This window comes from Leopardus geoffroyi, chromosome C3 (genome assembly GCF_018350155.1).
Source record: "Leopardus geoffroyi isolate Oge1 chromosome C3, O.geoffroyi_Oge1_pat1.0, whole genome shotgun sequence".
In the NCBI taxonomy this organism is placed as follows: domain Eukaryota; kingdom Metazoa; phylum Chordata; class Mammalia; order Carnivora; family Felidae; genus Leopardus; species Leopardus geoffroyi.
The window spans coordinates 102,604,930-102,632,444 of NC_059338.1; the positions used below are offsets into that span (position 1 = coordinate 102,604,930).

The 27,515-nt window shown below is 37.3% G+C and overlaps 1 long non-coding RNA gene across 1 annotated transcript; it reads left to right on the plus strand.

Moving 5' to 3' along the window:
- The first annotated feature begins 356 nt into the window (after positions 1–356).
- On the plus strand, positions 357–11,956 carry LOC123586939. The gene is made up of 3 exons (XR_006707028.1): positions 357–508; positions 664–825; positions 11,242–11,956. It is a non-coding gene; the product is annotated as an uncharacterized LOC123586939 (long non-coding RNA).
- Positions 11,957–27,515: the final 15,559 nt, after the last annotated feature.

Genomic DNA, 27,515 nt, shown 5'->3' on the forward strand with positions numbered 1-27,515 from the left:
TGGCTGAAGTCGGACGCTTAACCGACTGCGCCACCCAGGCGCCCCTGTATGAGTATTTTTTAAAAACCAAGTAAGGAATACTGCATTGCAGTGTGACACAATACCAAAACAAGATAAAATCCTGCACCCACCCCCCACCCCCTCTCATATACATGGGAAGGGGAGAAAGCTTCAGCTCACTCCCTGATAGCTGAAGTAAAGGAGGATCCTTCAGAACTGCAAATTAAATCTCAAGTATTTTGCCAATTGACTCCCAATCGATTATTCCAAGTGTTTGTGATGCAGAGAATGTGATTTCTCCCAGGGACTCTGAAGAGTGGTGCTTAATTATTCATCATGAAATTGAATTTCAGGGCTTGTAATCATGTAACTGTTCGAAATGGAATTTGTCACTGAAACACAGTGAGAGGAAATAGAGGATTATTTAACATCTACTCATCTCACTTCAAGATCAGTTTAAAATTGGATGTGTTTCGTGATTTCACGATGGCAATCACACAAGGGCCGTGTAAGCTAACCTGCTACATGTTTTCAGCTAATTTGATTGAATTAGGTCATGGCAGATGGTTTGGGTAGGTTGGGAAGATAGTGTAGCCTAATGGAGGCATGCTGATGCCAGACCGAGTTGTGTCAGAGTTCTTGGTCAACAAGTTGTCTTTGCAGATATAAGAAAGCAAAATGATTTGATAAAACTGGAGCCTTAGAAAAATCGTCGAGCAGGACATATTGGAGGACAAAATGTTACCTGTAGCAAGACAAATAATGAAGGAAATGAAGCAGTGTATCAAAGATGGCAATACAGATGAAAGAAAAGGAACCGAAAAGGTATTGAAGGCTATTAGTAATTTCTTTTGCCCGAGAAAAAAGAAGTTTTATTATGCTGGAATAAATGAGAAGCCTTTTAAGAGGCTTACAAATTGAAGATGTAATTTTTGTTAGCCATAACAATACACTTAAGTAATGAGAAACACACTTACAGGAAACTTTGTTCAATTTGAATAGCCAAACAGTACCATTGAGTTGATTTTCGACAGGCATTCCTCATGTATTCCCTAACTAAGGATTTTGTCAGCTGGAATAAACACGTAGTCACTTGACACTGAAAAGAAAATAAATGAAACAAGGGTTTGAACGAAAATTTCTTTGACCCAGAATGCATCAGCCTTATTTGATGGAATGGGCTGAAGCATTTTTGGCCTGTGAATAACAGAAGTTTTCTTAGCTTGACATTATTCTCAGATGTCATCCCATCCCTCTTTAATTTATGCAAAGTTTTAAAAGTCATTGAGAAGTTAAGCACATAGGTCTTTTTAATGGAGACAAGCAATGAGGGAACACAGTGCTCTTTTGAAAAATTAGAGCAGGACTCTGAATCTGTTTTTGCCCTTCATATTGCCTGGTATTATAAAGTTTTGACTCTATTATTTTAATCTTTTAGTACGTAAAAGATACTTGCATAAATAATCTTCAAGAAAATTTGCTCTTGTGTCTTAGGAAAAAAAATGTCTGCTGCATCATCTTAAAGCATCATAAAAAAATCACAGAAAAAAGCTCAGAAAGTAGTATTCACTCTGTTCAGCAAAATCTCTTTCATTATCCATGCGTCATAGACATTTAGAGGTCTGTTTTTCACAATTGATCACAATTATCAGTAGAGCAAGTTGGTACACTCCTTTCAGAAATAATATACTGGTATTTTTTTCAATAACATGTATTGGCATTCCCCCTCTTATAAAGGCAATTCCTGTCCTCTGAAGTACATTTAAAAAATACAGAAGAACATAAAGAAGAAAATTATTTATGTTCTCATCATATAACTTAATCACTTGATCTCTATATAAATTGGAACCACACTACACATTCTACTGTATAGATTGATTTTCTACTTGATAATATGTAATAAACATCTGCCATGATTTTGAACGCAATTCTCATTTTTAATGGCTGCCTTCTGCATCTGGTATAGTTGAACCATGCATTATTTGACTAATCATAGTCAAATAGAAGTCATAGAAGAAATATGAAATTTCTTTATCAAAAAAGATACTGCAATTAACATCCTTGTACTGAACAATGTGTGTTTCTTTTTCATTCAAGTGAATTTATAAGATTGGAATTACCAAGTCAAAAGGTATTGATGTTTTATTGACTTTTAGTATATTTTACCAAGATGTTTTTCTATTATCCATAAAACTATAATTTCACCTCAGGCTAACATCTATATAGTCACTCATTTGTGACTATGTGGTATGGCACTGGAATTTTCCTTGCCTTTGTAATGTTGTCCTTTGAGCTGGTGTTCAGTCAAAATTCTGCTGAGGACATGCACATACTCTGCCCTATGAATGCATCCTACAGTTCGGTTTCCTGCTTGCCTCTAACGGGGAGAGCCCATAGGGTCATGAACAAGACAGTATTAAAGATGTAGTAAAGCGCTAAGGCATCCAAGAACTGTTGGTCATATGTGTGTGTATTTATTAAAGATCCCTTTTGTTTAGATGTGAGGAATCGGGTAACTATGTTATTGATTGTATGCACCAGTCACTTTGCAATGGTGCAACCATACTGATTGTTAAAAAAAACTGAAATAATTTCATTCTCATTAGAAGTAGTTGCTACCCCATGCCCAAGTGCCTTACTGCCATTTGGGCAGTCCCGACTCCGTGCCAGAATCAAGCAACCAAAGAGTTGCTGGGGCAGCGGGGGGGGGGGGGGAGCCTCCAGAATGCTATCCTAGAACCATAGCCAGCATCTGCTCTTATTAGTTGATGCCTGTCCGGTTGAGAGTATAAATATTTTTCATATAACTCCTTCCCAGGGGAAAATTATTAAGGACATTTTATAGTAGTTTAGGAAACAAGTAATAGTAACCTGTCCCACTTTGGCTAGTGGTAAGGATATTAAAAATAAAGAGAAAGAAAGTTAAGAGTGATTTAGGAAATAAAATCAATGGATGAGCCAGACAAGGAGGTTTAGGGAGGATACTTTGAAATAATTGTCACAGAAAGCCATTCTCAGTTGACATTTAAGCTGAGCTCTCAATGAGGAAGGAGCATGGGGAAGAATATTTTGGGCAAAGGAAGAAGAGTTACATAAAGGCTCTGAAGCAGGAGCAGGAAAGAGCTTGGCATGTTGGCAGATGTCAAAGCAGAACAAGGCCAATGCATTCCAGAAAGTGGAGTGGCTAAGGGAGGCCACTGGAAGAAGATCAGCAGAGGGGGAGATGGACACAGGCCAATGATGGCAAGAACGATTTTCCTTCTGAAGGGAGGGGAGATGCCTCCAGATGGCAGACCGAGGTGCAACAGGTCAATGAATTTGGTACCAGACATTGAAAAAGCATCCCACTAGCTCCTCCATCCTGCTGTGAAGTAGGAAGCAAGATAATCTGTCCAGACCAAAGGAGGTCAAGATTTGCAAAAAAGCAAATATCTGAGTTGCCATTTCTGAAAAAGGAGAACATCTTCACCAGAAAGATACAATAGCGTTTGTAATCTTTGAATGAGCCAGAGATTCTCCAAGTGATTTCTTAGGTCCAATGACATGGACGTTCCCCACAATGAGGAATGTAATTCCTAAAGAAAGCACCTGCTTTAAAACTTATTCAAAGAAATTATGAAATGATGGCCGTTGCAACACTTCCTAAGTAAAACTTCTGAACCTTGTTATTGCATATTTAAATGTTTTCCACCTGCAAATTTTAAATATGAAATTTACCTCAGTACAACGCCTCCTTGATGATTTAATTTCATACAGTTCATCCTACCTGTTTTCAGCAGAAATAATTAAAGCCAAATGTGTTCTGCTTTGTCATAGTCCCACATGTGCAGTTCTGTAATTAAGCATAATTAAAATCAGCCTCTTCTGTCTTATTTTATATTCCCATCCCACATGCTATATGTTTCTTGTTCCTATTAAAAAGATGTAATTTTAATAAAAATCAACTTTGGTTCCTTTTTTATACTGCTATGATTTTATAGCTTTTAAATCCATTATTACTAGGTTCAGGTGCTCTAGTTATTAAGTTCTCCATATTTTCTCATAATAAAGCTTAAGGTAAGATAAAGGAAGTGACAATTCTAACCTTGCCTAGCCTTGAGTAAGGAGACCCATGGTCATATTGGTGGGATTTGTTCTGGAATGACTCTGGGCTTAAGTAAATAATGGTGTTACTTTTTCCATGAATCAGGAATGAAAGATGAATTTGTGTCAGGTGTACCTCTGGAATCCCTGACACTGCCTAAGTATTCAGAGGCTCAGTCCAGCCTAAGAGAGTCTTCTATTTTTTTTTATTAAATTTTTTTTTAACATTTATTTCTTTTTGAGAGACAGAGCATGAGCAGGGGAGGGGCAGAGAGACACCCAGAATCTGAGGCGGCTGCAGGCTCTGAGCTGTCAGCACAGAGCCCAATGTGGGCCCGAGCCCATGAACCGTGAGATCATGACCTGAGCCTAAGTCAGACGCTCAACCGACTGAGCCATCCAGGGGCCCTGAGAGTCTTCTAAATGAGCTCTGAACTCAGCCTCTAAGAAAGGGTGGGAGTGGGGTAGGGGGATCCAAGCAAGTAACTTTCACTTATATTTGTTTGTTTGTTTGATGTTCAATGACTCTACATTTTAGTGTAATTAAAGCAGCATGTGTCAACCTTTGAATTGCCCTGAATGGGTTACTGGAATGCCTCAGTGTTGACCCCCTTCAGCCGTGGGGTACTCTAGCTCCAACTGGGGCAGCTGAAGTTTCCGGGCTGGTTGCTTGGCTACATTTAGCTTTCCCTATCTGCAGTGAGCCCCACGAATTTCACAATTTTCTATATACACCACGATATCAAAAGGAGAGAAAGCACTGGTGTGGTGCATGGGCAGCTCAGTTGATTAAGCGTCTCTTAATTTCGGCTCAGGTCATGATCTCACGGTTTGTGAGTTCGAGCCCCACATCAGGCTCTGCACTGACAGTGCGGAGCCTGCTTAGGATTCTCTCCCCACCCGCCTCTGCCTTTCTCCCACTCTCTCCCTCTCTCTGAAAATAAATAAATTTTAAGAAAACTTAAAAAGAAAAAAAAGAAAACACTGGTTTAAGTTCCTATATAGTAATGAGGAGAAATGCTAGCTATAGCTAGACCTGCTATAAGATGAGCCCAGGATATTATCATTTAAAATAATGCATTTAGGGGCACCTGGGTGGCTCAGTCGGTTAAGCATGTGACTCTTGATTTCAGCTCAGGTCATGTTCTCATGGTTTGTGAATTGGAGCCCCGCATCAGACTCTGTGCTGACAGTGTGGAGCCTGCTTAGGATTCTGTCGCCCTCTCTCTCTGACCTTCCCCTGCTGGCATGTGTGTGTTCTCTCTCTCAGAAATAAGTAAATATTTAAAAAATGACTTCTTTATATCAGTGGTTCTTCAAATTTGCTTCATATTAGATTCAACTGGGGAGCTTTTAAAATTCCTGATGCCCAAACTACATCCCAACCTACAGCAGAATTTCTGAGAGTGGGACCTGATGGGGTATTAGCGGCTTATGTGGTTACTAATAACAGAGGCCAAATGTGGCACAGCCCAACTGTTCTTGTATTGTAATTTGTCTAATGCATAGCTAAATGTGCAAAATATGTGCATCTAAATATGATTCAATTTTTACGGGTTAATACTATTTTTCACTTAAATTCACAGAACAGGAGCAAAAAAACTCAGGTTTATCTGCCTAAGTAATATCCAATCAACCGAAGTGGTAAATACAAAAGCCTTTTATGATCACTTGCATGTGATCGCTGTTGCTTCCGGCATGTGACGATTGAACAAAATGTAAAATTATCATTTTCTTGTAGTTAGGTATTTTATTTCTATGGTTTATTAATCTTGCTGCTAATCAGGAAAGCAAAAGAAGGCATTGGTTTGGATGAAGGGAATGACACAAGTGTGTGCTGTACGTTTGTAGTTTGCTTTGGGAGACCGCATACATGGCAAGGAACCTGAGTGATGAGCAATATGATTAAAACCATTGGTTGTTTTCTTCTGAGGCTTGGAACACCTGAACAGGATACACGGTAAAAACAAACAAAACAAACAAATGGAGTAATTAATGATCCGCAAAGACGGAATTGTGGAAAAAATTTGAAAACCTGAATCCTGAAACTCTGATTTTTCTTTACTAGATACTCTCTGCTAAGACATTAAACTCTTTTCTTAATAGTCTGTGTCACTTAACTAGTATAATTACACTGAAGAATCCGTGAGTGTTATTTCAATCACAGAAGGTATTCTGTTTTTAAACCAAGTATTCTTAACTATTCTACGCATTGGGTCTAGTGAGTCCATAAACCTGAATTTATTTACGCAATAGAATTTTGTGTTAATTTCCCTAGTGACTTTATTTGGGTTAAGAGTTCATTGCTTTTCATTAGTTTCTCATAGAAGAAGCTGACCCAAAGACATTGGGTGTCACATTTTAATGGTCCAAAAGTTATCATACTGACTTACTAGACTCCAGAATTGTATTTAAATTTAAATCCTCAAGGGCTGAATTTGTCTACATCTGTCTTTTATCCCATTTCCAAACTTAATGATATTTTAAGTTAATGTAATAAACATACTACACTATCAGGAAACAAAATAAAAATGATAGATGTTAGCACTGATCCTTTACTTTGGCTCCATTTGGGTAGAAAAATGTTGAGGGTCGGTAAATGTTCACTCTGATAGTAAAGTGATTAGCAAGTTCCTAGAACCTCCTTTTGTGGCTTTCTTCAAAAGTAAGATAACAGCCACAGAGGTGACAAAGAAAAGGAAGAAAAATATTCATGAGCCCACTAAAGACAAGCAATAAGAAGGGTGTTAGAGACTGGAAGATGAAAATCCAAAAACAGGCAACGAATCCCCAAACCATCCATTTCCGTTCTTTTGACTTGCTGTTTTTAATCCTTTTTGTTGGTTACAGCTGTGTTCTTTCCATAGAGGAGCAATTGCGTAGTGTTGTTAATTTTAATTTAACCTGTGAATCATGGTGATTAAGAGATCTATAATCCAGGCAGGCTAATTAAGTGTCCTTTGTATGAGTTCTAGGAGTGGAGAAAAGTCTTGGGAACCTACCCATTAGCCGTGTTTTGTGAGCCCTTGGCCTCATCCAGCAATGATGACATTTCATTGGCTTTTATCTCCGAGGATCAATTTTAGACCATGTCTCAGTCCACGTAAGGCTTTTCAGAAACATCAATGCAGTTGGAGAAAAATATCTTATTGCACTGCATTCTTGCTCTTTTTGAGGGCAGGAGGCTATGTGCACAACAAATAAGAGTGCCTGCAATACACATGCCAAGGCTCATCATTCATCATTGTCAGAGACCCTGAGGGCCAGAGAGTATTACTGTCAATGTCTCATGCTCCTTGTGAATTTTTCCAAATGTTTAGAAGACTAGTCACAGTGAAAGTTAATGCAAGAGTAGGAAATATTTTTAATTTTTCGAAAATTGATTATTTCATTTAAAAAAGGAGATTTCTGTATAGAGCTGAATGATATAGATAATAAATTATCTCTATGTTTAGAGGTTTCTAATGCTTTATAATTTATTTTTATTTTTTTAATTTTACATTTATTTATTTTTTTTTTGAGAAACAGAGTGACACAAAGTGTGAGCGGGGAAGGGGCAGAGAGAGAAGGAGACACAGAATCTGAAGCAGGCTCCAGGCTCTGAGCAGGCACAGAGCCTGATGTGGGGCTCGAACCCACAAACTGTGAGATCATGACCTGAGACGAAGTCGGATGCTCAACCAACTGAGCCACCCAGGCGCCCCTAATTTTTTTATACTTATGTCCCGCCCACCCACACACAGAGCAACTTGTGCAGAACTTATCCAAGGAGTAAGTAATCCACACTTGTTACTGACATGCTAGGTGTGTATGTAAGTATGTATGTATGTATGTATTAATTTTAATTTTTTGATTGCTACAATTTCTTTCTTGTGATGAAAACCTTTAAGATTCACTCAGTTAGCAACTTTCAAATATACACTACAGTACTAGATATTTAAATCAACAAAATATATATCCATTTGCAAACACTTCAAGGATTTGACCCACACATCACCAGTTGACATTAAATTATTTATCATGAGTTTTTCGAATTTTTGTTCTACATTCTTGGATATTTCTTATCTTTTGCTTTTTTCAAATTTTCTTTTGAATCTTGTTTTGGCAGTGTTTTTTAAACGTCCAAGAGCGTTTTGTTTTTGTTTTTGTTTTAATTTCCCTTTTTCTTACTATCCTGTTCTTTATGGTGCAACATCTTTTTGAATCTCTCTGAGAATACAGATTTTGTTTCTTAAGGTTATATATTTTCCTCTGGTTAAGAAAAAATAGGTATTTTTGTTTTACCTAGATTTCTCTTTTGTTCTGAAGACTCTCTTGAAATATTTGGTGAGGGCTGACAATTTATTTAACTTTTTTTTCCAGGTTTTCCATTTATGTATTTTTTTTTAATTTAAATTCAAGTTACTTAACATCCAATGTAGTCTTGGCTTCCTCAGGGAAGGATTTGAGCATGTTCATTGGGATCTTTGCATATATGGGTGGTTTATCACCTGTCAACTTTGCTGTAGGATTAGCAGGCAAGATCCAGCTATTATGGGGTAAACCTTACAAATGTCAGAAATTCTGCATGGGGCCGAAGCGTCCATGTGAATAGCACAAAAGTGTCCCCTCCCAAGACGAGGATTCCACCTTACCAAAAAAATAAAAATAAAATGCTACTCATAGTTTACCTGGCACAGAGAGATAATCAATGCCTGCTAGGATTGGCATTATAAGAGAGATTACCTGAAACTTATGTAAAGCAAAAGAGATTATTAAATATTCTTTTAGCGCACTCCTAGGATTGCTATTTTATTGTCTGTGTTATTTTTACAATTCTAGAATAGAGGTTATTTTTTATGTTTTTGTTTCATAGAGATGCAAATGACTTGTATCAAGTAGAAAAGATAACCCTAGAGGTTGTAGTTTTAACCAGCTTTATATCTAACCTTGCACTCCCACCCTATGTTTTTTATTACATTACCTCCCTATAACTTTATTGGTTCCTTCATTAATTGAGTTAAATATCTTTGACATGCGTTCGTTTCACATTTATATGAGAGTCATGCTCTTCCCTTCTTAGATGTTATACATTAATAGCTATTAAAGCCTGATCAACTACAGATGTCCAGGAGCAAGTTTAAAATACGATTTGTTAATTCTCAACCAGGAAGTGCACTCTAGAGGACTCAGCCGGACAAGAAGAGGAGCCAAGTGTCTGTTGTAAGGTTTGGTTTCCCACTGCAGGACTCTGAAGAGGGCTAAGGGAGGCAGTGACCAATTCTGGATTGGTTGCTCTTTCTGAGGCAGGATTGGGAGAAGTGGGGTTAACCAGGCATTAGGTATGCCAAGGTGAAAGACAGTCAGCAATTCAGTACCCCTGGTGAAAAACAAAAATTGCAAAATGGGTCAGGAGCATCATTGGTAAGAAAGCAGTGCTCAGCCGGAGAGGGAGTTGTTAAGAGCATTTTACAATTGCTATAATTTCTTGAGTGAAACAATGTTTTCTGTTAACTTTGCAGCTGACTTTATCTGTTCTGTTTTCAGAGCGTGAATAATGCCCGGGTGCTCTTTGCTTTTTCTGTTTGAGTCGATTTTCACTCTTTCAGTCCTGGATGGGTCCTACTCTCTCATGACATAAGAAAGGTAGGAGATGGAAGGTGATGTAGATGTCTAACACCACACCACCTCCACTGACTCTTTCTTTTGAATCCCATTTCTCTCTCTGGTCACCTATGCAGAATTCCATTCCTAAGTCTAGAGGGGGATCAGCAAACTTTTTCTGTAAAAAGCCGGATAGGAAATATTTTGAAAGCCAAGTGGTCTTGGTCACAACTACTTACCTCTGCCATCATACATGAAAGCACTCAAGGAAAATACAGCTATGAGTAGATGTAGATAAAAACTTCATTTACAGAAATAGACCATGGACTAGATTTGGCCTAGGGGCCACTGTTGCCAATCCTGATGTAAAGTCCGTCTGTGTTTCCGTCCAGGTGATCAACTCCTTTTTTCATCACAGTCCCCACAACATCTTTCCTAAGCTGTGACTTCCTTCACTGATTTGTCCTTTAAAACTCCCATTTGATTTGGAGGTAGAACCTGTTAGAATGAACCTGTTAGAATCTATCACTTACTGGGGCGCCTGGGTGGCGCAGTCGGTTAAGCGTCCGACTTCAGCCAGGTCACGATCTCGCGGTCCGTGAGTTCGAGCCCCGCGTCGGGCTCTGGGCTGATGGCTCAGAGCCTGGAGCCTGTTTCCGATTCTGTGTCTCCCTCTCTCTCTGCCCCTCCCCCGTTCATGCTCTGTCTCTCTCTGTCCCAAAAATAAATAAACGTTAAAAAAAAAAAAAAAAAAAAAAAAGAATCTATCACTTACTAGTAGTCCCCTCCTTTTTCCCGCATAAAGTTTTTTTTTTTTTTTTTTACAGTGAATAGCTCCTTTTTTTTCACCTCACTGTTCCATCTTTTCAATTTCCTTTATCATCTCTTTAGTGAGGTCTCTTGTGCTCTATTTGTCATCTGGAACTGCAGACAGTATAAAAATTTTTTAATGCTTATTTATTTTGAGAGAGAGAGAGAGCGAGAGCAAGCAAGAGAGAGAGAGAGAGAGCACTCAGGAGAGGGGCAGAGAGATAGGGAGAGAGAGAATCCCAAGCAGGCTCTGTGCTGTCAGCACAGAGCCCGATGCTGGTTTAATCTCATGAACCATGAGATCATGATCTAAGCCGATTCAAGAGTCAGTTGCTTAACCGAATAAGCCACCCAGGCACCCCAGCAGTATAAAAACTTTTTAATAAAAGTGAATACAAATAAAGTATTTACATTGTCCATTAGCGTATGCCTAGAATGATTATTTTATCATCTGTCAGCATTTCTTAAGGCTCCAAATTTGCATATGGCTGTATTATTGAATAATGCAGGCACAGTTTGGCATGTAATAGAGCTTCATACCCCAGAAAGCTAGGAGCAATCTGCAGACCGGTTAAATAGAATAAATATATCAAACCATAACATTAATGGGTAAATATATATTTAATCAATACTGGCAAAGTTAAAGTGAGGTGATACCACACAAGAGACTTGATTCTGACAAACTAGTTTATCATCCACGTAGAAAAATGTTTTAAATCAGATATTTCTGTTTGGCTTTCAATGATCATCCTTCCTTTTCTTTAGGTTATTTCATGAAGGTACAAGATGCCACATGGAGATCAAGCTTAGATTTTGTAACTAGCGGCCCATTAATTTTCTAAAGTAAAGAGCTTTTGGAAAAATTCAGATCAGAAAGCATGTCTGGGGTCCGAGGCCAAGGTGGGGACCTGCTACTCTAATTACACGTCTCTTCCCTGACATCCATCTATGGGAAGAGCAGAGTTTTCAAACTAGACTGCAAATATATTCACCTCACCAGATGCATGGATTGTTGCATGCTTCCTCAGAAACCCAGTCACTATCAGAATTGGGAGTCCAGGCTTGCCTCCAGAAGGAGAAATGGAGAGGAAGCCTCGGCTCACCACGGCAATGCACGAGACAAGCGGTGCAAGAGATTGTGAAAAGTTCTTACTTTTGGAACACATTAATGTTACCTACTGCTAAAAGAATATAATAGATATTAAGCCATTACCAGTTAGATTAGCTCTTTCAACCTCATAGCAAATGATGGGATGGAAAGAGAAACAAGTATTCTCTTCTGTATTCTTCCTATTGTGGAGGGAAATGGAGATGTCTTTGCTTATGGGAAAGGAAGGTGGAGCTAAGAAGAAAAGATCTCCTCCATCCCCCCCCCCAAATCACTAAAGAAAACCGGATTTTACTATTATATAAATGCAACTAACATTCTATTAAATATGTCGCTTAATCTAGAATGCCAATAAAGTCATGTCAAAAGCTTTTTTCTTTTAACCTTCAAATATGTGGAAGGTTTCACAAAGGAAAGTAAACTTGAGAATTATAAGTAAGTAACTACCTCGCAGAGTTAAACCAGTCATAAACTAGTTAACAATGTGCATATCTTAATGGTATGAATTTATACAGCTCATCATTTTAGAGCTAGCAAATGGCAGCCTAGAGTCACATATGCAGAACCTTCGAGATCTCTTCTTCAACAGCCCTTCAACAGATAGTAATTAGGTTTGGACTCCAGCAGCCTGCAGCTGAGGTGGTGTCATGTGGTGAAGAATGCTCACACACCACAGCATGACTCACATAAGGTAAAAAGTAAAATGAATCATCTTGGCTCCTTGTCCTTATTTTGAAAAAGAAAAAAAAAAAGGAACAAGCTTCCACTTGAGTTAAAATTGAAAGGGAAGCACCCAAAGTGCTGTGATAAAAGCAGCATCTTAAAGGGTATTGGCTTTGTGAATGTCACCAGAATCTAATCCAAAATTACAGACTTTATCAAGAGACAGTCAACCCCCTACTTGCACTTTTCTTCACTGAATCAGTTTTGCATCACACAGCAACTCTCTTACACATACGATGCATTACATTCGCCAAGATGTTCTTTCAGGTGTAAAAGTAAGCAAAGAGCAAAATAATTGAGCTCTCATTATTCAAACTGTAATTACCGATGTGAAGTAAGACCCAAGGATGCCATTCCTTTGTCCAAACCATTTGATTCATCCTTTCTGAAATGTTATTTGTCCTGTTTGTCCATGGCAAGTTGACATTGACTTGCTACCCAAGATACACAGCCCCCTGCCCCTGCCATCACCATTGTATCAACCTAGATGTTATCGAGAGGAAATAATTCATTGGATTAAAAAATGAGGTGTGCTACAAGATAATTTTTTATATTAAATTTTTTAAATGAACAGTAAAATCATGACTCTCATACAAATACAAAAGGAGCATATATCAGAGATTTTGTTTAAGGTGTGAGTTCATGAAAGAATCAGCAAAGGCATTAAAAACTGGTTTGAGGACAAGTGAAAGACACGATACAAACACAGGCAACAAAGCAATGCCGAAATGATTTGTTAATAGATACAAAACTGACTTCTTTTCCAGTGGTTGCGAGAAGCAATACATCTCTACTGGGAAAAATCATTTGCATGTCTTTGGATAGGAATAATTTGCATTAATATCAGTTTCTACATCTTACAGATTTATAAAATAAATAAAATGACAATGAAATGCACACACGATGCTAGATCCATATAATCTGGGAAAGTGTACTAGATAGCACCTACTTCCATAGGACATGTTATCTTTTTTTGTTTCTTTTTATTTCCTAATCCGTACACACAAGACTAAATTCATATTTCCTTTCAACAAAACCACTAAACAGAATATTATGTACATATTTGATACAACCATGTACATTTTATCTTTTTCTATCTTCTGTACAGAAGATACACCCAAAGTTAGCGAGGATAGTTTGCTTTGTAAATACTGAGGAAGAAGAAGTCTACTTTTCAATGACTTCTTATTATTTCATGACTTCTTATACATTCAGTCAACAGATGTTCTCCTGTTAATTCTTCTTTTGTAAGTTCTCTTATATCTTACCATTATTTTTCCATTCCATTATCGCCACCTTAGTTCAGCCATTTAGGGAATAAATCACTATACAGTTGAATTAGGTTACCAATGGGTCTTTTTTGAATCTCTCTTTACTGTGATGGGTGCCAGATTGTTAAATTGGCAACACCATTTTCACATGACTACCCACTCCAAAATCTTTTCATGTCTCCAGAATTTTTAGCTTTACATTCGAGGGTAATTGGTTATTGAAAAAGCAACTACAAGATGGATGAGCCACCCTAAGTCCCTTTTTAAACAAATCAGTGGATAACCAAACTAAGAGCGATAAAATCTGATTCATGGTTAGTAACATGCAGATAGATAAAGTGGTTTGTAAAACTGTAATTCTTTTCTAAAAAAGCTTTACAGGCTACTAGATCCAACTTTTTTTTCCTTTTTAAGAGAAAGGAGTGACTTTGGAAAGAGATTTCAAGATTCACTGAAGTGCCAAAACTCTTTGTCTTGTCTTTACTGTGACAAGATGGTACAGCTTCAGATGCAAAATACTTTACTTAGAGCTTTGGTCCATCTCTTATTCTAATCAAAGCATTTAGCTACTCTGAGCGACATTTCTTCTTTTGTAAAATGGAGGTACATGAAAAAAATTCATCTAATTTACAGGATTATCGTAAGAATCACTGGAGAGTGTACGTATCAAAACAATTGATAAAATATTACAAAACTAACAGTATTAGGTGCAATAGTGCTGGATTTTCTCATGCCTCTTCCACATAATTTATTTTTCAGTGCATAGATTTTTGCAATTACTGGTGACAGAAACTGTTAATAATAAGCCAGAAAGTACACTGCCTAAGTTGAAGTCCTTTCTGACATTTTCTCTCAAGGATGAACACACAATTGCCTTGTTTTTCTTTTTTCCCCCAAGAATAAAAATTACATCAGTGAAAAGCCTAGGGTTCCCGTGCACTTGGGTGTACTGGTAGACAAAAAGTTCGATGTGAATGTTTTCATCAGTTTCTTACAATTCTATTGAAAGTTACTCTACCTTTTGCATACTTGAATTCATTTATAAAATATTCCAACAGAAAGAATTTGCCAATAGTTGAAAGAAAATTTTTGGAATATATCAAGGGAAATTTTAAAAAATTCATTAATTTAGGCCCATCAATTTATGATCGGTACAACGACTATGCAAAAAGCAATATTTCACCATCTTTAACTATGTATCTTATTTAATCTAAGTGAATAAAAAGGTACCAAAAAGTGAAAGAAGGCAATGACATTTTATTAAATGTGTCAGGTGCAGGTCTTGAATTTCCCTGTGCTGGGTTAAACTTCGTGGAGATGCTTTACTGAGCTGATACAAATTATTGTGAATGAGAACATCATTAGTTATTTGGAGGTCTCACAAAGCACATTTGGACACAAGAATTTGTGGGCAGGTAGTTTAACTTGGAAGTGAATCCAGCAAGCACTCTGAATGAGTATGGAAGTGAGACAAGGAAGGGAAGACAGGCAATAAATAAAGAGTGCCTAGTGAGAAGGTTTTCTTTGTGGACAGCACAGGAAAAGTCGCGTTTGCAACCCTCTGAGAGGCTTGCAAAACATGCCTTACAATTTTTCCAGTGAGAGGTAAGTTGGAAAGGAAAGAGGAAATTGGAGTATTCATCCACCAACCAACTCCTGCTCCTCCCTGGTCAAGGATTTCTACTGAGGCATTAACCCTGCAGAACTTCCAATCTGCCCCACAGAAGTGTTAAGCATATGTGAGGCCAGACAATATCCTTCGGCACAGAGACACAGGAAGTCATTGTCCGGTAAGGGGACCATCTGCAGAAGTAGACCATGGGGACATGGGTGGGGTATTTCTGTATCTACTACATTAAATCAATGAAATATGTCATTATGCTAATCACTGAGGGGACACAAAAGAAAAAGAAAGCCTAATGCATTTTTTGACAAGTTGAATATGTTTGTCATGTATAGGCCTGGGTACTAGGAGTACAATAAATAATAATAAAATACAATCTGTGCCCATAAGAAGCTTATAACAGCACTGGAAGTGTATGATAGCATTCTAAGATAAAAGATGTAGAATGAAAGAGTTCTAGAAATTTAGAGTAGAGGAGTCCTGGCTGAGAGCCTCTTAGAAAAGCAAACATAAGCTGAAGTTAGCATTGAAGTATTCAGTAGTATTCATATAGGAAGAAGGATGAATAAGAGATATTTTAAGCAAATGGAATAATCTAAGCAGACATACTGAAGTGAGGTTTTAAAAATGAATTTGTTGCAGGAGTGAAGAGACAAGACAGGAGATGTGAGAACTGTTGTGTGTTGTCCAATCGTCTGTTACTGATGTGCTGAAAGCCTGGACCAAGATGGTAGCAATGGAGTGGAGCCAAGGGAGTGTGTCACTTATTACCCAGTAACACACTTTTCACCTAATTCAGTCTCATGCAGCATACCTTTCAAAACCAAAGAAGCTGGATGCCTTAAAATTACATTTCAGACTCCCTTCCAGTTAGAATGCCGCATGTGATCTGGATAAATATAAAGGAACATCCAAATATGGCTGATATTCAAGCTTACCTCCGTGAAAAATTATTCTTGGGTTCATATCCACACTTAACCCATCATGCCTATAGTTTTTTAGGCCATTTAGTTGGATCCACTTAACCCCTGACTTCCTTCTCATGAGGATGAATTTGGAAGTTTTAGGCTAAGATCAGATGGTAAGCAATACCAGAAATCACCCCTCCTACATGAGGTTACGTTATAGCCCAGGAACAAAGGTAACATGAGATGACACATCAGAAACACCAGCATACATGTGGCCCTCAAGAAATGTCAATTTCCTTCCTGTCTTGATCTCTGTCCACTCTCAGTCCATTTTGGGAGTTCCATTGCTGGTCTCCCTCCCTCCAATCTCCTAGACCCCTCTTCTAGCATCTGCCAGTAATGCCTCTCACTTCTGACCCTCTCTGTCTTGCATTGAAGTCTTTGGAACTATTTCTGATGCTGAGACCTAGTCTTATCAATCTACTTTCTCCACCATTACACACACCCTGCCTTATAATACCTATTTTTTAACACATCAGCATCTGTGGTGAGGGAATTTTTCACGAACTCATTAAATTGATACCTTTGGGAAAGTAATCATTTGTTTCATTGTGGAAAGGTTGGGACTGATACTGCTCTCCTAAAACACTCTTCAAGCCTAATTGTACAGAAGTTATTAACGTATGCCCAATTTTCAGAGGTTGTTTCTCCTTCCTTTGCCTCTATTTTGATTTTTCTACAGAGAAAAAACACTAGCCAAATTAATTTTATTTAAACAGGGTGGGGCAGTAGGGAGAGGGACAAACAAGATCTACAACAAACTTAGATGTGCTGATTTTTCATTTTAGTTTTGGCCTGATTTAAGTCCTAATGCCAGGCCTTTATAGCAATAAGTATGGCAGTAGGACAAAGAGATAGAGTTTGAAGAAGGATGTGATATATTTATAGCAGAAATACAGGACCATACCACCCATTTTTGTTTAAGGAGATCGAAGCTTTAAACTGCTCATTTTAGGCCTCTGTGATATACATATATATCATATGGATATATCATACATATATATATATATGATATATATGTATGATATATCTATATGATATATATATATATATATCATATATATATGAGCCTAAACTTCTCATTTTAGGCCTCTCTCATATATATGAGCCTAAACTGCTCATTTTAGGCCTCTGTGAGATATATATATATATATAAATACATATATATGTGTGTGTATATATATATATATATAATAGTGTGTATATATGCTATATAATGTGTATATATAGCATATGCTATATATAGCATATATTATTGCATATATATCACACATGCATTATATATACACTACTATAGATTATATATGCATATATTATATACATACATTATGTGTGATACACATATTATACATATATGTTAATGTAAGAAAAGGCTAGAATTATTTCTAGATTCACCATAGTAAATCCATCTTCTTAGGAGATAATTATTCCTTTTCCTATAGAAATGATATGATTTGAAACTTGACTAAGATCCCACTGGGAGGCAAGGTGAGCAGAAATGAGAAAAGTACTGGGGGCAGCGCATCGGAAGATAGTCTTTTAAATGTCCCAAGGGGCAAAAAAAAAAACAGCTAGAGGAGATACCTTAGCCAGGGAAGCACAAATGAAATGTGACTTGAGCTTTAGCAACTATCACAAAGACGCCAAATCCCATCATAACACCTGCCAATATTAAGTGACAATAAGGTCCTGTAAGTGTGATTAAAACCTGGCTGCAGGATTGCATAGTACAGTGGTTTTCTGCTCCAAGCTGCATCCCAGCCATTCTGATTCCAACAGCCTAAGGACAGGATGCCAGTACTTTAGAAAATGTCTACACATGACACTAATGTTTTACTATGTTTGGGAAGTGTTGATATAAAAAGCCATTGTATGAGTGGGTGTGAATAAATTTTAAAAGATTTAGAAAGAATCTGCCATTTGCTACAATGACTGTCATTCCATATCTTCCCATAGTGGACATTTTATGTTTGTTGATGAGTTATAACGGCAAAGGAGCAAAAAGGTCAGAGTTTTGTTTTAGGCTCACACATTATCACAAAATGTGCCTTTTTTCACCATCCTTGAGAAAGAATATATATGTAATAGCTCTCTCTATGTAGCCTATTTCAAGCAATTAAATGTATACATGTGTGCCTGTGTATATGTGTGTGTGTATACATATATAAACATTGTAAGTTGGCAAGTTTGAGATATGTTTTGACAGACTGATTTTAGTTTGAGGATATATCCCTAAGATAACTCTGACCTGAAAATATGCTGATTTTTTCTTGTTTTACTTCTACATCGTCACAGCTAAGTCAATTAGTGGAAAAGTGCAGGCAGTGCTCTAAGCATCCTGCTGAATTGCAGGCTCTTTCCTAGACACTTGTTCCCACATTTGCTGAAACAACCTTGCCAAACCATGCAGAAGTATTTCAAGGGATCACAGATTTGCAAAGGTGGCCAATGGAAAATCAGGGGTCTGGTATAGGTATTTTATTTGTTCTCCTATTTTTCTTGTCTCTAGTTCCCATGTAAGCAACACATTTTTACGTACTGATATCAATCTAGTTAATCATGTGTATTTCCCAGAAGGTGACTTCATGTGCTCCAGTGGGGTTATGGAGGACATTTTTCTCAAGAATTAGGTCAAATTCTGTATGTATCAGGGCAAGATGGGAAGGGGAGACTGGGAAGACTGATACAAGTCACAACAAAGATTGCAGATTTTTATTTGTTTTGCTCTACAATTTTTTTTTTTTTTTTAGAGAAAGAGAGCACAAGCAGGGGAGAGGGGCATAGAGAGGGAGAGAGAGACAGAGAGAGAGAGAGAGAGAGAGAGAGAGAGAGAGAATCTCAAGCAGGCTCCATGCTTAGCATGGAGCCTGACGTGGGACTCGATCCCATGACCCTGGGATCATGACCTGAGCCAAAATCAAGAGTTGGATGCTTAACCAACTGAGCCACCCAGGTGCCCCTATTTCGCTCTACTGTTGATATTCCTTTGAAGAAATGCATTGCATTTTCCTCTGAGTCTTCATTAGCTTTTAGACTAGAACACATATTATTACTAATGACTATGTTCTCTCTGGTGGCCATCTTTTTAATTGGTCTGAACTGTATTTGATTATAATTTGCTTCAGGTATTATAGGATCATCTTATCATTTTAGATCTCTTCACTGTCTCTCTATTTTCTGTTTGTATCAAAGTCAGAACCATTCTGCTCTGGAAACACCTTAACCAAGTTTGTTTGCTCTATTTAAGAAAGTTTAATTACTGATGTTCTAGAACATTCCCCTTGTTAGATTTTCCCAAAGTATAAATTTCTAGGTCACCATCATAGGAAATCTCAACTGTCCACCATTTTATGTGTTCTTGAGAAACTTACTATGATATGCTAAAGTTTCTGTCTGGGACCCAGTATTGTGTCCAGTATTGCTGTTTATCACATAATAAGGTTTCTTCAGACAATTGCAATTCTGTGGCAGTCCACTCACTGAAAATTTTACTGATGGAGGTAAGACGCACCACTGTGATAACATGTGAAAAAATACAGTAATTTTTTAAATTGACTACTGGATTGAACTTTGTGCTCTTACATGATAGCTTCTATATTACTCTTCAGTAATCCTATTTTCAATTCTCAGAGTTTTGATTGCAAGTATTCATCATTGCCTTAGATAATTTTTACTCTTCTCAATTCATTTTATTCCATCTGGATTTCATGTTAGACCTTGCAAAGATAGCACAAATATATTTAATATTTAGAGCATTTCTAACAGAAATAAACTTGTTAGCATTTCCTTCATCAAGGGGTAGTTTAGCTCATAAATAATAGTGAGAAATCATCATGTATTTCTACTCTAGAGTGCGTGTCCTCTCATGAAATCCCAGAATGCAATACTCAGGGGACACTATCATCTTTCTACATACTGAGCGTTGCTTCAGGGTTGTTTAAAGATAGCAACTTAACATTTTATTTATTTATTTTTTCAACGTTTATTTTATTTTTGGGACAGAGAGAGACAGAGCATGAACGGGGGAGGGGCAGAGAGAGAGGGAGACACAGAATCAGAAACAGGCTCCAGGCTCTGAGCCATCAGCCCAGAGCCTGACGCGGGGCTCGAACTCCCGGACCGCGAAATCGTGACCTGGCTGAAGTCGGATGCTTAACCGACTGCGCCACCCAGGCGCCCCGCAACTTAACATTTTAGAAATGGTGTGTGGTCAGGTATAAAATACAACTTGGCTCCTAGCCTTACTATTTTCCCTCTGTGATCCTGATCTATAGACCAGTTGGGTCTCTGTTTTCTTACTCATATAATAGGGGAAATAGTGAATACCTTGCAAGTATGTTCTGTGGGTTAAAATAGTGTCTGGCTTATAGGATGGACTCAAGTGATGATAGCCAGTACAGCATGAGCTCATTAATTCTGGACACTTTACTTTCTCTTCCGGCATTGGGTTCTACTGTGCTGGATTCTTCTGGCTTATTATAAAAAACTTCCAACATTTTTGTTGGAAAACTCCTCTTCCGTGCCTTTTCATTTCCCTTCTTCACCAATGATGAACTCTTCAAAACGTTTTATGATATTTTCATAAATATTTTTCTAAGAAAGTTATTTCACCCAAATTACTTTATGACTTTGAGGTATTTTCCTTTAATGTTGATTTATTTCAAAAGAAGCAGTTACTTGGTTTGTGAGCCTTTGAAACACAGTATTAATACTGAACCATGAGAGAGTAAGCCATTTTTAAAAGCCTAGTTTTAAAAGCATAGTGTTGAAGGTAATAAAGTATCTTCAATTTTTCTTGTCATCTGGATTGTAAAGGATGCCCTGAAATCATAAGGACAATGGCTTCCAAATATATAGGTTCAAGTGACCCTGCACCATTTTCATATGATGTTCAATTAGGTGTAAATTGTATTCACTGTAATAGTCATCTGTTTATTACAACTAGCCTGGCATATTACAGGTGGTAAGTATATTGCAAATAGTTGCCGACTGACCTTTCCATTTGCATATAAATTATCAAATGAGCGAACGATTTAGCTATAGTTTTATACTACTAGTGTAACCTAAATCCTTTTCACAGTGTTTTGATTATATGTTTACACGAGCCACTTCCAGCTCTAAAAAAAACATTATAAAATATAACAAAATAACACAGGAGAAATTTAGCCAAAGATAATTACACGTGCAATGTGATGAGATTCTCTGACGCTCATGCTGATCTCAGAGTGATAACTTTCATCATGGTTCCATCTACAAGTGGTCCCAGAGGACATTCCCAGAACAATGGGAAACCCATTGGAAAGGAAACAGGCAAAAGCCAAGTCTGTGTACAAACTACAAGAGGGCAATGTGTTCTTGTTTGAGAGGTAATTAAGACTGTACTTTCCAAGTATAGAAGTCTTTACTATATGCATCATGAAATAATGCTTGAAAACATTTGTATTTTTAATGGACGCCTGTTTAAGTTAACAGCTTGGTAGAGTTAAAAATTTTTTTTTTTTAGGGGCGCCTGGGTGGCGCAGTCGGTTAAGCGTCCGACTTCAGCCAGGTCACGATCTCGTGGTCCGGGAGTTCGAGCCCCGCGTCGGGCTCTGGGCTGATGGCTCAGAGCTTGGAGCCTGTTTCCGATTCTGTGTCTCCCTCTCTCTCTGCCCCTCCCCCGTTCATGCTCTGTCACTCTCTGTCCCAAAAATAAATAAACGTTGAAAAAAAAAATTAAAAAAAAATAAATAAAAATAAATTTTTTTTAATGTTTATTTATTTTTGAGAGAGACAGAGAGTGAGCAGGGGAGGGGCAGAGAGAGAGGGACACACAGAATCTGAAGCAGGCTTCAGGCTCTGAGCTGTCAGCCTAGAGCCCGACGTGGGGCTCGAACTCACAAACCGTGAGATCATGACCTGAGCTAAGGCCAGACACTTAACTGACTGGGCCACCCAAACGCCCCAACAGCTTGGTAGTGTTTTAGTTGAAAAGCACACTTGTCCATCAAAAAGTTAAGAGAATCATCTGTACCCGTAGATAAATTACATTGTGAGTTGAGCCAAAAGCTGATTTTTTCCCCAAATAACATTATTTACATAGGTTATTTTTGTCAGAGTATTTTTTGTCATAAAATCAGAATGGTATTCAAATCAATTGCTTTCTTAATATTGGTTACATGTATAAGAATTACATAATTACATAAACATTCAAGTTGAATCAGAAAAACAGTTTTCCAATTAACCTCGTGCTGAATGTAATTACAAGGTGAATATTCAAAACTAACTGAGATGGCCATTTACAAATTATAATTGCTTTTATCTTGAGAGTGAAAGAAGCTAAGTTTGTACTATTTAATGTTATGGTAGCATTCCAGTGCTTTGAAGTTTAATCATAATGCCAAAAGTAAGCTTTGATTAAGTAGTAGTTTCTTTCTCTTATAACCAATTTCTTTTTTGTTAAGCATTTTTTATGAGATTTATTTTTGAGAGTCTAGCCTGTCTCATATAAACTCTGCTATTGTCCACACTTTGAACAAAATTAGACTGCTCAGAATCGGTTGTTATAAAGAGACTCATTATTCTCATACTACATACAATGACCTTACATTTAGTTCCCTTCTGATCTTCTTGCAGATACATACAGTTAATGCAAAATTATACTGCCTGCTGTATTTAACTCATAAATGGTGAAATAATCTTTTTCTGTAACTTGTACTCAATACTTTTGGAGAAACAATAAAATGGAGGTTGTTTTTAATTTTTTTAATGTTTATTTATTTTTGAGAGAGAGAGAGAGAGAGAGACAGCATGAGCAGGAGATGGGCAGAGAGAGGGAGGCACAGAATCCGAAGCAGGCTCCAGGCTCTGAGCTGTCAGCACAGAGCCCGACGCAGGGCTTGAACCCACAAACTATGAGATCATGACCTGAGCCAAAGATGGAAGCTTAACAGACTGAGCCACCAAGGCGCCCTACATGGAGGTTGTTTTTAGATCTCTTTCATAAATTAGATCATATCAGAGAGGTTAAATAATTTGCCAAAATGACCCATCTAGAACGTGGTAGAGCTAGAACAAAGAACTCCCTGAGTAAGGAATACCAAGAGGAGAGAGTGTTTCAGAGAGAGTGACCTAATGCATTAAAAGCTTTGAGATGTTAGAGAAGATAAGGCCAAGAAAGTCCTATTAGAACTGGTAGAGTGGAGGTGTGAGAGCAATTTTGGAAGGTGGGTGGGGGTGGAAACTGGATGAAAATGGGTTGAAGAGAAACTGAAGGTTGAGGCATCCGTGTCAAGTGCAAACCCCTTTCAACAAGTGTGACCAGGAGGTGTAAGGATCTTAAAGTAAAGAAGATCAAAGTGGAGCAACAGAGAAACTCTTTATTTGTAGCCTCTGACAGCAAATTCTATGTTCCAGGCCCTGGATTGGTCTGAAATAAAAAGGTACAAGGACATGACCATGTGATGTGAGGCAAAGCAAATGTTCTGTTTCACTTCTCAGAAGTAGATGGCCTAAGGATCAGCAAGACTGCAAAAGGACATTCTGTGAGTCTGAGTTTGGCAAAGACAATGAACAGTTTGGCAATCTGAGAGAGTACATTCCTACTTTTCAGTTCAGCAATAAAAACTAAAGTCTCGGGCCTTGCAATTCTTAGTGTTGGGGATCGCAAAACACATAAATGAAGATGTAGCTGGAGGGACTATTAAAGATGAGAACCATTAGAACTAAAAGCTACCCAAGAGAGAAAAAATAGACCGATGCTGCGGGAGTGGTGGGGGAGGGCTGAGTAAGAAGTGGAGACTCTGAAGTGTCAAGAAATGAAATCCAGAACGCTGAGAAGGGACTAGCTTTTGGCAAGAGGAGGCTCCAGTGTTATCCATATTAGCTATAAGATGTACAAAAAGGCAAAAGACCTATCAGGAGCCAAAATGTTTTTTTTTTTTTTTTTTAACATATAGGATCCAGAATTTGCGTTATTTTTTCTCAAATCTCCAAGCCCCTATTGTTTCTGATTCTATGCTAACAAATGATCTCCTCAGAAATTGTAAAACTTTGTAAGTCTTCTTTCATAGGTTTTTACCTATTTTTCAAGCCATACTTAAAAGCTTACGGTCTTTCTGATTTCATAGCTGGAGGTAAGACTTCACCACTACCTTTGTTACTTGGGGCAAGTAACTCCGCCCCAGTTTCCACCATTAGTAAGACAGTCACCTGCTTCACAGGATTGTTGTAATAGATCATCTTAATTAAGATAATAAGATTATTTTAAGTAAGATAAAAAAACGATAAGATTATCTCAAGTAAAATAATCAGCCTGCTTGTGATAGTGCCTAGCAAATAGTAAATGCAATAAATGTTACAGACTATTACTATTTTTATTCCCTGGTAAAGCCACATTAACCTATGTAGGTTTCATTTTGCTGACTGAGCACCTAGAACATTCCTTCACCATTTGACAAATGATTACTTTCTCAAGGATATTTATTCAGGGGGTTCGTGAAAAATTCCCTCCCCACAGATGCTGATGTGTTAAAAAAAAAAAAAGGTATTATAAGGCAGGGTGTGTGTAATGGTGGAGAAAGTAGATTGATAAGACTAGGTCTCAGCATCAGAGATAGTTCTAAAGACTTCAATGCAGGACAGAGGGTCAGAAGTGAGAGGCATTACTGACAGATGCTAGAAGGAGGGCCTAAGAGATTGGAGGGAGGGAGATTAGCAGTGGAACTCCCAAAATGGACTGGGAGTGGAGAGAGATCAAGACAGGAAGGAAATTGACATTTCTTGAGGGCCACATGTATGCTGGTGTTTCTGATGTGTCATCTCATGTTACCTTTGTTCCTGGGCTATAATGTAACCTCATGCAGGGATGATTTCTGGTATTGCTTACCATCTGAACCCGAGTACACAGTTCCTGGGATATGGCAGACCCTCAATAAATATTTAAATGAGTAAATCAAATTAATAAGTGCCCACCTGCATGCATGTCTATTCCTGCCTGTGAACTAAAAAAGATGTTTTAAAGCTCTTTTCATCTATCGGATATGATTAAAATACAGTTGATGGAAATTGAATATATTCAAATATAAAACTAATAGTTTATAAACTAATATAATATGTATACGTTTTGATGTTCTCAAATCCATCCTATCACAATATAGTTCAAAGGAAATGAAATGTGTCAATTTCCTCATCTGTCAATCAGAATTTTTTTTTAAATTTTATAAGTGTTTATTTTTGACAATGAGAGAGAGACACAGTATAAGCAGGGGAGGGGCAAGGAGAGATGGAGACACAGATTCTGAAGCAGGGTCCAGGCTCGAGCTGTCAGCACAGAGCCCAACGCGGGGCTCGAACTCACAAACAGTGAGATCATGACCTAAGCAGAAGTCAGATGTTTAACTGACTGAGCCACCCAGGTGACCCATGTCAATTATAATTTTAACAACTCCAACATCTTAGTTTTTATTTTCATCTGTAGAGTTATCTCTAGAAACTTCTCTTGGGATGAAGAATTATGTACAGGAAGTTAAGCAGTTCCTTAAGTTTTTCAGTTCGTTCTCTATTATTCTCAGTAAGAGTTACATTTTTAAATGTATTTAAAATTGCATTAAAAGTTGATCCCATTTTAAAGAAGTTAATTTTCCTTTATTTATCCTTTTATCTGTATGTGTATGTAAACCTATATCAAAAAACATGTATGATAACATAGATGAATAGATATGTATACATGTAAGGCTACATGTATAACTACATATTCATTTATGTATAAAAAAAGTTTTATGAATGGTATTTGTGAAAGTTTTAAGATAGTTATTTTTGGGGGTCGGATGGTAGTATTTTCTTTTTGTCTTTAGACTTTTCTGTGTCTTTGGGATTTTTAATAATGTAATTTCATGGACTCCTAACCTAAAGGCCTACCTTACATTAATTCTTTCACACAGTAAAGTGTCCAGAAGACAGCTATTCTCCCTTGAATATCCTTCCCAGGTTTAACCAATTCATCTTAATACAGAAGGAGCAATTAATGGGTCTAGTAGTACCCTTCTTGCTTAGAAACATCAATAACTTGAAAGTGGCCTGAACTTAACATGTGTTTAATGTTTGCTTTCATCCAGGAATTATAATGAAGAATAGAACTGAATCCCACTGAATCTTCAAAATCACATTGAAAAAAAATTTCATACAGCCAACTCCTGGGAGAAAATCAGAAATTACAAATTTATTTTTTTTAACAAAGTAAAGTGTAATGTAAGAATGTTTATACAGCAAGACCTTAAATGGCCTTTGAAGGGTCAATAAATTAAAAGCTTTATTTGTTTTGTGTGAGTGAGTTTTCAAAAAATTCCACGTAGCTCTGGACATCTCTTGGGAAGCTTTTGGAATTATGTATTTGATATAATTCTCTGCAAACACCCAGTAGACTACATTAATCCTAAAATCAAGATATGTGTCATTTATCTGTGTTCTCACAATCACTGAAATACCACAAGTAAAATATGATTCTGTGTGTGTATGTGTTTGTGTGTGCATGTATGAGAGAGACAGACTAGTTAATTAGGGTAACATCATTTGGTTTTATTTAATACATAGATGGGTGGCTGAATGAATAATTTTACATTGTCCCTCATTTTAGTTGAGAGAATGAATTATATGTGTTCGTATTCTGATCTCAATCATAAGGGACTCCATTTTGTCTCCAATTTTTTTAACTTCTTTGAGAAATAATCAAAAAATATAATTGTATATATTTAAAGTGTACAATGTGATGATTTGTTATACATATACGTTGTAGAATGTTTACCAAGATCAAGGTCATTAACACATTCCTCACCTCACATAGTTGACATAGTTAACTCGTATGTGTGTGTGTGTGTGTGTGTGTGTGTGTGTGTGTGTGTAGTAAGAATGCCTAAGATCTACTCTCAGCAACTTTTCAAGTATACAACACTGCATTATTAACTATAATCACCATGCTGTACATTAGCATGGATATATATTCATACATATTTATCTTATCCTCAGAACTTACTCTTCTTATAACTGAATTTTTCTACCCTTTGACTTAAATCACCCCATATCTCACTTCCCCCAGCTCCTGGCAATTACCATTATCTTCTGTGTCTATGAAATTGGCTTTTTTTTTTTTGAGATTTTATATGCAAGTGATACCATACAGTACTTTTCTTCCTCTGCTGGCTTATTTCACTTGTATAAGGACTTCCAGATTCATCTATGTTGTTGCAAATGGCAAGATTTTCTTCTTTTTTTTGGCTGAATAATATCCCCTTATATGTATCTATACTCATTTTTCTTTATCCATTCATCTGTTGAAGGACCTTTGTTTCCATGTCTTGGGTATCATGAAT